The following is a 15,362-nucleotide window of genomic DNA, read 5'->3' on the forward strand; positions in this document are numbered from 1 at the left end:
GGAGGAAGAGGCAGGTCATACTCACAAAAGAGAAGCGCGCCGACACACTGCCTCCTGGGGCCGGCAGCAATGTGGGAGCTGCTCGGCTCTTATATAAGCTGCAGGCCCACTCTTCCCAGACTCTGGGGCGGACTCGTCCCTCCTCCCCTTCTCCGCCCAGACCCACCTGAGTGCCTCTGATTGGAGCTGGTCTGGGTCAGACCCTCCCTTACCTGTTAAACAGTTTATTCAAGGAAAGTAATTCTTTCTGCTGGGGTGGGGTCAGTTATTCATTCAGCAAACATTTAAGTATAATCTGAATTATATCAGTGAATTTATGAGATTCACCGGGCATTTTGCTAGCTCCATCGGTGGGAGGGGTGACTTAGACCATGGGCTGTATCATCCAGAACAGTGGTTTCCAACCAGGGATGGGTCTCTTTCTCCCCAGGGGACAAAGGGCAATGTCTACAGAACTTTTTGGTTGTCACAGCTGGGTTGTGGGGGGTAGAGTGCTTCCAGCAGCCCCTCTTGATGAAGAAGGGTCCCCGGCCCCAACTGTGGACAGCACCAAAGATGAGGAACTGATTTAACACGAGGCTGAAGAACAGGGGGGAAAAAAGCGCCCCCCCACCAGGCACACATGCGTACAATTGCCATTCAAATGATTTCATCTAATGTTGCAGCATATCATATAAATGCTGGTGTTGGGAGCACACCTCTGTGTTTGTTAATTCAACTGTCTGTTACAAAGTATTTAAGACGTGTTTTAGGGGCACCTACGTGGCTTAATCGGTGGAACAGGAGTCTCCCGATCTCGGGGTTGTGAGTCTGGGCCCTGTGTTGGATGTAGAGATTACTTACAAACAAAAATTTTTTAAATGTTAAAACGTGTTTTAACAACCATAAACTTGGTACCTTTTCAAAGTGTGCACAGTTTTACTTAAAGCGTGCATCTTGCTGAGGTCTGGGGCCTTACTGGAATTCTCCCCATGGCAGACCTTGGAGATATACCTGAAACCCACGGCACCTGCTGGGGGAGGTTGGGGGAATTAAAATATATAGGTAAAACAATAGAAAAATGGATAAAATGTGTTTTAAAGGCTGAAGGGCAATATAGAGAATGCTTTATCGTAATTTCACGAATCCCTACTCTTAAACATTTTCAATTTTTTAAAATTTAGGATAATTTTTTTTAAGTAGGCTCCTTGCCCCACGTGGGGCTTGAACTCTGACCCCGAAATCAATGTCCTACCAACCAGCCAGGCATCTCAGAATTTTGGGATAATTTAACAAGTTATCCTAAACATTTGTGAGAGCAGCTCTAAGATTGCAGGCATCTCTGATGTCGTCTGGGAATCCGAGTTGACCCTCCAAAGGCTGTGGGCGGTTGACAGGTGTGACCACGGAGATGCAGTGATTTGCCCGGGGAAAGCAAGGGCCAGAAAGAAGTAAGGTTTGAAAGTCCGGGCTCCGAATTCTTAGCTTTGGTCCTTGTCAAGTTGCTGGAGAGCTGTGCGTACGATCTGGTACGTGCTCCAGGTTCAGATCTGAACGGGTCTGCACCCCCCACACACACACCTGGACGCCTGGACCTTAAGGTGTTTCTCCAAACTCAGCAAGCTCTTTGCCGGCACCTCACCTTGTCCTTGCAACTTTCTGGGCCAGTGGCAGCTTTCGCCTCCGGCCCTTGACCCCCATATGCCTTTCTTCTCTGGTGAAAGTTGCCTTGTCTAGGGGTCTCCTCTCAGTGCTGCATAGACAGCCTCCTGTATCCCTTTTTGACTTGCTGCTTTACCTGCTTACCCATTCTGTTTCTCTAATAAAAAGTGCTCACCAGTTCTGGTTATTTGCCACAGTTTTTTTCCTTGCCTCTTGTGCTTAGCTCCTGGGGAACAAATGCCTTGCTTGTCTTACGCACCTGCCCCCCCCCAACCTCTATCCCCAAAATCAGTCCTGGGTCTGACACACGGTAAGTGCAGCAAGCATTTCCCCGCCTCAGGGTGATCAATGTGGTGAATGCAATTGAATTTAGGGAACATTAAACAAAGACTATATTCAAAGATGATTTTAAGTAAATGGATAGTGAAAGACCCAATTTGATATTTTCCCAGGGATTTGTGGTGTTTGTGGTAAGACAGTGAAAGAGAATGAGCCCCTCACGCCTTCCTCTGATTCGCCAACTCCAATTCCGTCTCACCGTTGCTATTTTGACAATTTAACATGTCTGTTGAACGTCTCAAGTTAATATCATTGTTAGCTATTCGCCCCCTCCAAGTGGTTTTCTTTCTTTTTTCCAGCTTTATTGACTTAAAATCTCAAATTAATATTCTAAAGATTTTTGGGTTTGGGGTTTTTTTTGTTTTTTTGTTTTTTTTTTATTCCGGATGGAAAGAATCAGAAATTCTCCAGACTTGATTCGATAGCCTGCGGCTATGGAGGTGGTTGGGGGAGGTTGGGAATACACGGAAAGAGTTTTGCCTAATCAGGAATTCTTCCTGCTGATTTGGAAGATCTTCATTTGCAAGTCACTAGGCCTCGTTGTCATTACAATCTGCCTGGACCCCCCCCACACACACACACCCTACCCACCCAGTCCTCAGCATTATCTGGCTGGTTTCCATACCAATGAGAAGAGATTCTTTTGTGAAGATCCCAACAGTTTTTGAAATCCTTTTTTTGTAAGTATTGTTCCCTCTAATCCTATATTCAATTGGTCAACAGTTACCTGCAGCCCCAAGGGTGGGGGGATGGGGAGGGTCGATAATCCCATTTATGACATTAGGAGAATCCTGCCATTTTATCTAAATGCGCAGCTTTGGGACAAGGTTCAGGAGAAAATGTGGGGGAAGTTTCTTTCCTGAGTAGCTGAGACGCTTCTCAAGGGCACATAGGACGTCACTGATTTCTGTCCTGTTTGCCTGTGTGCCCGGCACCGCCAAGACTCGGTATACGTCCCTTAATATATCCTGAGATTTAGGGGTGCTGCCCTCAGGCCTGAGTGCTGGTAATACAATGGTACCTAAGAAACAGTAAAGCAAAGTCCTGACGCACCTGGAGTTTGCATTTGAGCAGGAAGAGAGTGGGCAAGGAGCGTCATCAACCCACAAGGCATGAGGTTACATTAGGACGTCACACCCCACGGAATGGAGACTGGGAGGCCTGGAACTGCACAAGCAAACACGGAAGGGTCCACGTGTCTGGATGTTACTGGCGTCATAAACCCACTTGTTTGTTGTCTGTCTCCACAGCTAGAACGCGAGCATTCTCCTGGTGTTCAGGGCTGTATTCCCCTGTGCCTGGGACGTCATAGAGGCTCGGAAATATTTACCAGGTAAACGAATCTGTCAATTGAAGAAAAAAAAAAGATCAAGTCTGGGGGAGCACCGGAGGAATCCAGGTGAATGTGCTGTGTTGTGATAATTTTGTATGTGAAACCGTAAGCAAACCTCTACTTTTAGGAACACCAGCTGAGCCCCTGGCAGAAGACTTCGGGAGACACCAGACGTTCACTCATCACAAGCACGGGGCGTAAGGTGTGGTGGGCGTTGAGTCAAACAGCCCCAGTTTGGAACATTTTCTGAGGCATCTTTTTTTTTTTTTTTTTGGTAGGCCCCCCCCCCCGTGTGGGGCCGGAGGGCTCGAACTCACAACTCTGAGTTGCATCCTCTACCGACTGAGCCATCCAGGAGCCGCTCTGAGGCATCTTTATGAGTTTTGTGCTAGTTTTCGCCTCGATATGTTGTATTTCCTCCAGGGAGCATGCGTACCTCGTGTGGTTAGGAAATGCAGGGAGTACGGTGAGTTTCTGCCTCTCCCAGATGTGCAGAGGGGCTGAGGGAAGGAAACTCAGCATCGCATCGGTAATGTCAGGCCTCCCGACCCCAGGCTCGCTCTCAAAGACTGAAAGACATTGAAGTTAAAAAGCAGACATGACCAGGGCGTCTGGGTGGCTCAGTCGTTCAGCGTCCGCCTTCGGCTCAGGTGATGATCCCAGGGTCCTGGGATCGGATGGAGCCCCACATAGGGCTCCCTGCTCAGTGGGGAGCCTGCTTCTCCCTCTCCCACTCCCCCTGCTTGTGTTCCCTCTGTCTGCCAAATAAATGAAATCTTAAAAAAAAAAAAAAAAGCAGACATGACCCACAACTTGTAAGTCTGTTACGCTCCCAGGCCGGTGGAGGTATCCCCCAAATAGTTGATTTGATAGGAAATCGGGGTTTCTGGTGCTAGAAGTGGGGGGAGGGGAGGGCTTGTGGTGGTCCTGCCCTCTGGGTTGGGGAAATTGGGTAAAGCAAGTCTCTTTGTTCATCAGCCCAAGTCCTCAGTTTGGGTCCATCAAGGACCTGGCCTCCAGGGCCACTCAAGGTCTCTGGACCTCTGTGGTCATCTGAGGAAGCCGGGATGATACTCTGCAGCAGTCTGGGGGTCTTCTAGGCAATCCTGTTGCAGAGACCCCCCTGGGGTCTGTCCACTCACGGGGCTACAGCCTCTCCCGTCCTCCAGTCCTCCCCCGAAATACCGGGCATTAGAACCATGCCCTCAGGATCCTAGCCTGCTGCCCCCACCCCGTCTCCTCACACTGCTTTACTTCTCTCAATACCCTTCTGATTGTTGGACGAACTCTACGTTTTTGGTTTAGTTGGCCAGTGTCGAGCTTTCCCAACGTCCTGTAAGCAGGGATGGTGAAGAAGTCCCTTCTGGACACTTCTGTGCTCCGGGAAAAGACTTTGTGCAAACCACCGCCCTTCTCCATATGCCCAGGGGACTCCCCTGTCCCAAGAAGAGGCCAAACACTGATCTCTGCCCTTTATGTCTGCACCTGCGGACAAGGCCAGACCCAGACCCCGGGCTCCCAATTCTGTGTCCCCGGGATGCTTTAGCTGAAGTGAAAATCCTGGAACTAGAGAGGGAAATGCTCCCTGGAGGGGGCGGGGCGGCCCCCTCAGACCAGTGATCACACTGTCCGGCCCATTCCTTCCTAAAATCTTCCCCAGCGAAGCCGCTCTGCCCAGATGCTCTGATCATTGCTCGCATCTGCAATGTTCTCCCAGCTGCAAAAGCGTAAATACAACCGTTTCCTTCTGTGTTTGGCCCTTGTCCTCCATCATTACTTTGTTGACTTTTTCCCCCACCAACAACCAAAAAGTCCTCAGAAAATGGCTATTATGGGGGTGCCTGGGTGGCTCGGTCGGCTGAGCGCCTCCCTTCAGCTCAGGTCATGATCCCAGGGTCCTGGGATCGAACCCCACATCGGGCTTCCTGCTCAGAGGGGAGTCTGCTTCTCCCTCTCCCTCTGCCCCTCCCCCCTGCTCTCTCTCTTTCTGTCAAATAAATAAATAAAGTCTTTAAAAAAATTATCTTTTTTTCAGTATGAAAGGGCAGCAGGCTGGCTCTGTTGGTGGAGTGACTCTCGGGGTCATGAGTTCAAGGTCCATGCTGGGCATAGAGATTACTTGAATAAAACACACACACACACACACACACACGAAACAACAAAAACCCCACTCTATGATTACCATCTGCAAGAAAAGTGCTCATCCATCACAATTTATGTAACAATTTTTTATTTTTCTGTGATCCTTGCTCTAAGTGTGAAATCGGAGACTTCCGGCCTGGGTCGTCGTTGGAAATCTGTTGGTTCAGAGCTGACCAGCCAAAGCCACATATGTTCCACTTTGGGGGAAGAGTGCAATCCAATTTCAAAAGGACATGATAATGAGATGAGCAGTTTCTCTCCCAAATAGATTGTGTAGCTAGAATAAGAGAGTTCCATATTTCGTTCTTATTTTTCATTGTCGTGATGTCAGTTCTCAGAACGTTTGTTCCAGGTAAATAGATGAGAACAGGAGACTTCTGCCATAGTGAAATGCTCCTCAACATTTTTAATTCTTTTTCAATGATATAAGCTAATATACAACATTTTAAAAATAAAAAAAACCCCATAATCCTTATTCACTCAGATTGTCAACTTGAGTTGTTTTCAAATCCCTTTGAAGTTATGTACCAAAAATGACACGATATATCATCAAAAATTATTATTTTTTAATGATGACAGTTAGCTTCTCCAGCTTTGTTAAAAGAATAGGAAAACTCACTTTCCCAAAGGATTCCCTTGAACTTCCCCATGTCTGCTGATCTGATAACAGCTGGTTTAAACTGGAAAGTGCTCCAACCATCAAATAAATTCATCCAGGATTTCAAAGATTTAGTAAAAGCAAACAGAAACCAGTCACATGGTCTCAATCATGTTGTCATACTGATCTCAATCAGAAATGATCCTATTTTGGACCTACTGGGTGAGAGAAAGTAGATTAACAGAATTAACTTCACCTGCGACCTTTTCTTTTCATGTGCCTATTAAAATTTTTCACCTTTTGGGGTGCCTGGCTGGCTCAGTGGGTAGAGCACATGACTCTTGATCTTGGGGTTGTGAGTTCGAGCCCCACGTTGGGTGCAGACATGACTTTAAAAAAAAATTAGGGGCGCCTGGGTGGCACAGCGGTTAGGCGTCTGCCTTCAGCTCAGGGCGTGATCCCGGCGTTATGGGATCGAGCCCCACATCAGGCTCCTCTGCTAGGAGCCTGCTTCTTCCTCTCTCACTCCCCCTGCTTGTGTTCCCTCTCTCGCTGGCTGTCTCTATCTCTGTCAAATAAATAAATAAAATCTTTAAAAAAAAAATAAAAATAAAAATAAAAAAATTAAAAATCTTTAAACATGTTCACCTTTTATATGCAGCCCGCATGATTTCTTTCCAGGGGATAGCCCCGGGCTGTGTCTTGTCAAGGTTCCACAAGCACAGGTGTGGCCTCGTGGCCTGCTGGCTGCAGCTTGTTAGAAGGGCAGCGCTGGGGAAACCTGAAGGTTTGAGAGGCTGTAGGCAGGGGCTTGGGGGGAGACTGTGGGCTTTAAATCCGGGCTCTGGCACTGACCACCTGTGGGACCTTCATCCTGCACTTCCCCATCCATGAAAAAGGGGCAGTCCCAGCTTCTCACCCTGGACAACCGTATGGCTTTCCTTCGGAGAGGGAGGACTTCTTTCATCTGGAAATTCCATCTCCCTCTTTTCAGAAAAAAAAAGAAAAGAAAAAAAAGTGGGTTTTTTGGGGTGGATTTGCTGTGTTTCAGGTGTCTTTCACTCAGAATAGCCACTATGTCAGAGGAGAGTGGCATAGTTTGGGGTGGCACGTTCTGGACTCCAGGGTCCAGACTCTCTCAGTGGGGGAGACAGATTGAGTTCAATGCCCAAGTAACGGAGAAAGGGGATTTGCAGCCGAGGAGCTGGGGGAGGCAGTTGGCGGATGGAAATTAGTAAGAGGGCCACCTCGGGTGGGGGGATTCTGACAGATCCCGCCTCACAGGCTTTTGCAGAGGACGGGAACATCTAAGAGCGGGGATGGGCACTCTGTCAGATATCAAGAGTCATCAGATACCAAGGGTGGGGGTGACAGCAGGATTCTTTATCAGGACTGGGCTGGGCAGGCCTAAACCTTCCGACGCCAAGGTCAAGGTCAGGGGAGCCCGGCTACAGGCTGTAGTTTGGGCAGGGACCCAGTCCTTCTGCTCAAAATACGTGAATCACAAAGGGGAAAAGATGTGGAAAGGGGAAAAGGGGAAAAGAATCCAAACCCCCAGGTGACCCAAGACCTGCCTTGGGGGTTCTGGTTTTACAGACATTGGTCTCCCAGGCGAACCAAAACACCCTGGTCAATCGAGGGGATTTATCAATGGCCTGGAGGCCTAACAGGACTCTAGGAGGCCAGGCAGGGTGTGGTGCTGGGAAAGGAGCCCAAGACACCTAGTTCCTTGTTCCAAATAGCATTCAGTTCACCCTATGACTCAGTTATCAGTACTCCTCTCTTCCCAAGGAGTGCAGTTTCAGTCCTCTCTGTGGTGGCAGCAACAGTTTACTAGGCTGCCAGTCTAAAAGGTTAAGAGAAAAATGAGACTCTGCTCTGTATTTTGAGCCATATCCAGTCATATTCCTGCTTCCAATTCCTACGTAATATGGATAATCATTTCCTGAATAACCTTAAACAAAGACTTTTTTTTTCTAATTTAACAGCAGCAGGGCTTACTAAACGGAGCTAATCAGGGAACATGTTGAATGCTCTCAAACCTATGATAAAACACACGGTCTCTCTTGAAATTCCTTGCTCTCACTGTTCAGACAGAACTGAAGCAGTTAATAGGAAATCAAGCAGAACTCTTTGATTACTCATTTTTAACATTTACAATTATAAGTGATGGTTGCAACCTAACAGAATGCTGAAGAAATAAGGCTGAATAGGTGATTCTTTGGGGCCAGGATGAATATTCAGATTAAGAAAGACAGCTAATGAAATCCTAATCACATAGTAATTTCCCACGTATTACTCTCTGAAACTCAAGTAGCTATATGGCCTAATTAGGCCTGTTTGGGAGATTATCACAACATCTTATTTCTGCAATGAATGGCATAATTCAGCATTTAATATTCATTGAGGCTTTTATGAAACAGAGAGGTTTCCATATGTCTCTAGAGCAAAACATTTGTGTTTGCCATCTGCTACTCAAGAGTAGTTTTGTAGAAAAAGAATGCAAATTGCTTGGTTCTTTAATTACTTTGGGGTTAGGCTGTACTCTAGTTGGGACTGTGGGACAGCCAATTCACCGCTAGGGGCATACAGTTGTTTACTCTGCCACCAACTTCCAGAATTCTTTACAAGCATATGGCATGAAAAGAAAGTGAAGCCTAAACTATCTTTGTCCTTTAAACTCAAGGCCAAGTCCATTATGAAGTGATGTGTGAGACTTATTTTAAGTTAGCATTAAGGGGACACTGTTTAGGACACTGGACTTTGAGGGTGGTATAGCAAACATCAGTTCTCTTTTCTTAATCCTGACTCCAAAGGAATATATGACTCAATTCTTTAAAAAAAAAAAAAATCAAAGGATTGCCTTGAACTCAGTATAAAAAAAAAAAAAGTCATTTACTCTTAGTTACCTGGGAGATGATTACTTGGGCTTTGGACTCTGTGCTGTTTGTTTCGCTTTTCCCCTCTTCTCATTAGTTTCTTGAATTGTGGATAATTTTCTGCTCGGTAACATCTCCCTAGCCTATGGATATACACCATTAGTTTTGCTTAATCAGGAGTAACTTCAACCAAGAATTTAAACTAAAGTGGAAACCCTGGAGCTTAGCAAAAATCTGTAGATTTCAATTACTGATGCTCTTTGGAGACTTCCTGGCAGTAAAATTCCACTCACCAGGGTTATTGGCTTATGGAATGTGAGAAATTGACAAATGAAACAGACCTAGTTTGGCCACTGACTAGCTATGAGATCCTAACCTTATGGACCTCTATTTTCTAAGACTATTTTCTGCTTTAAGATGCTATAAAACCAACGAGTATAGAGATCATTTATCGTTTCCCAAGTTTGTACTAAAACACTACGTAAATCAGTAGGTGAAGTTAGAAGAATGGGTTTCATGGCCAAACGCTTTTGAGAAATGCTGCTCTCACGGTGTTTTGATGATATGGTTTCTCCGAATCCTTAACATGCTGATGTGCTTTGTGACTGACTCTTCATAACTGGGTGCAGAGTGCAGCTTTCCTCACACTTGTGCTCTGAGGCACCTTTTTGATGGAGCATCTTATGGGACCTGTATTTAGCAGAATATATGCTGGGAAACTGATTGTATCTAAACCTTTAGTTTTAGATATGAAGATTGAATTTTAAAGTCCTACCGTCATGATGAAAATCAGCATGTTTACAGGAAGCTGACAAACTGGACTCAGAACCTGTTGCTGTCCTCCAGGTTTCTCCTGAATCCCAGGGCAGGGCTCCCTCATGCCACCTCTCTCATGACTGCACCCATGGAAAGATTGGCTGGGGGGAGGGATGCTCTGATGGCTCCTTTCTCCCCACCTGGGGCATCTCCCAACTCCTGGGGGACAGACATTGTACTGAATGGAAATGAAAATCACCTTATGTCCAGAAGCAAATTTATCCAGCATTCAAAAAGTGCAAAAAACTAGATTCTTAAATGAACATTCTGGAGGCTGAGTTTTTTTGGGGAAAAAAAGACTAATATCAAGTAATTAAGCTAAGATTTGGGTTTTTTTCTTTTGCATTATTATGTATTTTGAGTGAGTTATAGGACATGTTAGAGGGTCACATCACACCCAGGCTAATTTTCTACAGTGACATCTAAAGATCTGTGAAATGATCTGTATAATAAAATGCTCTTAAAGATAAATTATTTAAATTTCATGAGGGCATGAATTATATTCATATTGTATCCCTAGTGACTAACACAGGGCTTGGCATATATTAGGCGCACAGTGATAAATATGTTTGCATTCATTAGTTCATTATAATCTGATGATTAGACTTTAATAAAATAACCGTTATAATACATTAATGGTACTAATGACATCATACCTTTTCAAAAATTTCAAAGATAAATTCCTTGACCTGGTGAAGGTTTAAAAGCAGAAGCTAGTTAACACTCTATTTGTAATCTATGTGATGCTCTATTTCTTTCAGGGAATAATAAGTGGGATCATTTCTGTGTTTGACTTTTAAATACAAGCACATAGACTTAGCAGTAGAATGAATCAGTGGATACCCAGTCCTATCTTCCAGTCATTGTAGAATTCCCTTGTCAGCCGCTTGGCCTGTATTAAATATCTCCAGAGATAACACACGTAATAATAAGCCTGAACCCTGGAGGGCCTGAGTCATCAGAGAAGGATTAAGTCAGTGTTGGCAAATTATAGTTTGTGTTCTATATTTTCATTCATTTAATAAAACCTTTTTTTTTTTTTTTAGCTCCTACGACATATAAAGCAACCCACTAGGTACTATAAGGGGAATAAAGACAAAACTGGTACACGCCATCCCTTAAGAAGCCTGTGGTGTTGCAGGGGAGGTGGGGCACACGCCTAAGTAATTACAATGCTGGGTAAAATTATGATACGCCAGTAATGTGCTGTTGTGTTAATTTATAGTTCTTTCCTAATTAGTTTATTTTTCTTTTAAAACTGGTAGTCTATAGGTCAGCAGATTCCCCAGTGTATTAGAATGCCCCATTCCCAGACTATTCTGAATAAACAGCATCCGGGACGTCAAGTTTTATGAATAGTCATCAGCATCGTCTGAGAGCCATGCTTCTTATTCTAGAGCAGGACGGGGCCATTCCAGCAAGGTCTTATTGACCGGCACTAAGTCACTTACTTGGACATACGATTCACTTGAATTGGTTGGGTGGGAAGGATGAATCACAATGACATGGGAGCCTGAACTGGTGGGGAGGCTGAGGACATGCCTCCAGGAAGGTGGGTACTTCAGGTGGCAACGTCGTAGCTGTTGGATCACCTAGTAATAGATGGATCAAGTTGTCAAGTGACAACCAGAAACGGGGTCACCATAGGCACACCAATTGTCCCTGGCTGACAGAGTGGCTCTGTCTGAATAGAGTGGATCTGTGGGGGAGAAGGCTGGGGTGGGGGCAGGAGGAGAATCTGTCTGTCCACACCCCAGAAGTGCCCACTACCTGATGGTACGAATTGACTCCTTTTTTCTGATTTGGGTTGTGTTTTTATTTCCATTTAAAAAAATGCAGGAATTCATTTATGTAACCAACATCCAAAGATCATTAAGGAAATTGTCTTTTGTACATTAGGAACCATGGTGTCAGACAAGGCTGAACTAAAGCCTTTGAGCCAAGAATCCAGAATCCAATGCTCTTATCATTGAAATACACAACAACAAATTAACATCAAAGTATACATCTTACACATTTCACTACTTACATCTTTTGCCTTGAGAATTGATGACTAAAAATACTTTTTATGTGTGGACATAGTTTTTTTTTAAATAAAATGTTGTAAATCATTAAATGAAATAGAGATATGAGTTAACGAAGCAGCTCATAATTTTAACTTTTTTGTATGTCAAGCCAGAACTGAGATCACGGCTCTGCTTCTGAGGGGAATCATGCGGATGGAGGGATCAGTTTTGTCCCATAGCTCCTTGCAACCTTGGCTGTCCCAAGGACTGCTCTACAAAGAACAGGGCAGCACACACTCAGGGCCCCAGGGAATCATGCTTCTCTTCTTCTTTCTACTTGGTCCATTTTGAGGAGGCAACAAAAAGGTCACCCATGCCAGGATCACCACCTAGAGTTTTGGTATCTGGGTTTTCACAGGAGCTCAACCTCTCCAGTAAAATATTTAATTATGGAGTTTATTCATTTGATTTCTGGCCCTTATATCTACTGGAGACCATGCCTACAGCCCAGAATACATTATTTGTGGGAGGCAAGCAGGCAAAACACTTGAAACAGCTCATGCCCATGTGTTTTATAGCTGAGGTAGCAATTACTTAGGGTATCCAGATTTGTGCAGTATTAATGCACACTTTTGGCTTATTTTTTATTTGGCCAGATATCATTTGCTCTTTGTCTTAACAAGAGGGTCCCCTCTCCTGGGACCCACTCTTTAGAGAGCCCTACCCTTGCCCTCTTCTGGTCACTACTTCCCACTGGGCAAGGAATCCACAGGCCAGGTGGATGTATTCACCCAGAGCCATGCTCCCTTTCTAGAACCCACTCTAGGTACCCAGACCCTAGAATTCCCTGCCAAAGACCTTACTTCCAGGAATGGTAGGGGCCTCTTTTCCTACCTATCCTTCTGAGGGCACACTGTGCCATCGGTGTGGCACCATAGGCATAAGCAATGGCCAAAAGGGGGTGCTAACGTAGCCAGAGCTTGAACACACGGTTTGGCATCCTCATCATGTGTGTAGCCCTTCACGATGCAGGCTCTGCCTGGGTGTTAGGAAAGCAGGGCAGCAGTCCAGGCTGGGACTGCTCTCCCTGAATCACCACATTCTGCTATGGAGCTCTGTGGAGCGAAGTATTCCAAATCTCCTATCACTTTTTTAAGTCATGATAAACATCTCTCTGTCAAGGTAGGAAAATTCTTTGTTATCTTCGCTTATAATTTTTAAATATTTAGACACAAGGTATGTGGGCCTGTTTTCTTTTTTTTTTTTTTGAATTTTATTTATTTATTTGACAGAGAGAGAGAGAGCATAAGCAGGGGGAGTGGCAGACAGAGGCAGAAGCAGGGTCCCCGCTGAGCAGGGAGCCCGATGCGGGGCTTGATCTCAGGACCCTGGGATCACGACCTGAGCTGAAGGCAGACACTCAACCAACTGAGCCACCCAGGTACCCCATTTTCACTGTTTCCTTTGTTTTTGTTATTTTTTGTTGTTATTGTTTGTTTTCACTTTTTTTCACCTCAAGCCCCACAAATTTTGGGACTAGGCCTGCTCTTGGAATAGGTTTGATTTTGAATTTGTTTAAAATCTTAATACAAAGGATCGGTAACAGAGGGTTGAAATGTAGGTGGTGGGTGGGCTGCTGCATCACCAGGTCAAATGTAGCCTTGTTCGTAAGCAATGTTCCAACTATGTCCCCATGTCCTGGGGACATGGCCCTGCTCCCTGACCTGATGGAAGAAATCGTGTGTGTGTGTGTGTGTGTGTGTGTGTGTGCGCACACGCGCGTCTAACATCCACTGAGAACCAGAAGAATAGGACTTGGCTGTTTTCAAATCCTTCAAGCCCTGCACTGCTGCTCTGCTCTAGATTGCCACCGTTTCCCTGCCAAGAAGCTCTTCCCAGTTGACTTCCTTAAGCTGCTTGGAGTTAAGAGCTGGGCACCGTGAAGGCGTCTTCCAGGCAAAAAAGAATGAACTAGAAAAAATAATTGGGCCAAGCTTCCTTGATTGAACCACTTCACTCCAGCAAATCCCTAAGCCTTTCTATCTGTTTTGTCAGGAGTAAAATGAGCAGACTAATTCAGCCCTACCTCAGAGGGCATGAGTGGCAGGTTATGAATGATGACTGTGACGGGCTCCGTAATGTAAAGTCGTATATAAATGAAAAGGAGCACCAGAGCTATTTTTTCCGAAGTGTGGCATGCATCCCGCTTCCCACGGCCACGGTGAGGCCTCTCAACACTGATCACAGACTGCTGCAGACTTTAGGGAGACGGAAAGGCGCAGCTGGGCTCGCATTACCTGAACAGAAAGTGGAATTGGCCATGGGAGTGGAGCACCGGGCAAGAAATCAGATTCCTGGATGGCAGGCAGCACCAAAACCCACTGGGCTCAGCTGGTGGCAGATGACGACTGGTTTCTGCAATCAAAGTACAAAGAACAGGTGTCTCCTTTATTTCTGGGACATTTCCGGAAAGATTCTTGAGATCTAAAGCATCACATTGAGTAGAGAGCTCTTTCCAAAGATCTCTCCTGCCCTTCTTCCTATTGTCCCTGTCTCAGTTTGCTGGCTGACAGCTCACATTGGAGGTGTTTTCTGTGTTTTCAGTGTTTACTGAAGGATCAAGCCTGTCAAGGATGCATTTCTCCCTTTAAAGTCATGGTCTTATTTATAGGGGTCACATTCCATGGTTCCCTTAAAGACATAGCTGCACGATTTACCAGAAGTCATACTAGTCTTGTTAAGCATCACACTTCAGAATTGTTGATTACTTCGGTTAACATGGGATTTCTGTCTCTCTTCTACAATCCATCTAACAATATTTGTATGCACCAAATCATAACTTTTATATAGTAAGTGAACATGATTACTCCTTCCCTTAATCTCCTCCAAACTTTATGTTTCTAGGATGGTGTATCATATGTTGTAATTATGTTTATACAGCCTCTTCCTTATTATTAGATGATCTTGAGCTCCTTGAAAATCCGAAGAGGGTCTTAATCATTTTTATATCTCTCTTGACATCACTGCCTTCTTTATAGGAGACACAAAAATACACTTAATCAAATACATTGAAAATGAAAAGACCTAATGAGTGATAAAAATGATAAAAACCTAATGTTCATTAGGAAGCTTTCTTTCTTTTATTTTCAAATAATTTTTTAAAGTGGAGCCCAATGTGGGGCTTGAACTCACAACCCTGAGATCAAGACCTGAACTGAGATCAAGAGTCAGATGCTTAATAGACTGAGCCAACCAGGCACACCTCAAATAACTTTTTTTTATTTAGAAAGAGAGATGGGGCGGGAGGAGCAAAGGGAGAGGGAGAAGGAAAATCGGGGCTCAATTCCACGACCTCGAGACCATGACCCAAACGAAGCAAAATCAAAAGTTGGATGCTTAAGTGACTGAGCCACCCAGGTGCCCCACCCTTAAATAATTTTTTAAAAATTTCTTACTTGAACCTCTAAGTCTATTATATTGGTTAAGATCAAAATTCTTGAGCTTTAGCCGGACCCAGCCGTACATTTTAGCTCTGCGAGTTACCGTTCATGAGGTCTTGGGAATGGTCCTTAACAAACTCTGTGCCTTAGTTTCCTTATCTGTAAAAT

The sequence above is a fragment of the Ailuropoda melanoleuca genome, chromosome 12 (genome assembly GCF_002007445.2).
Source record: "Ailuropoda melanoleuca isolate Jingjing chromosome 12, ASM200744v2, whole genome shotgun sequence".
Taxonomy (NCBI): domain Eukaryota; kingdom Metazoa; phylum Chordata; class Mammalia; order Carnivora; family Ursidae; genus Ailuropoda; species Ailuropoda melanoleuca.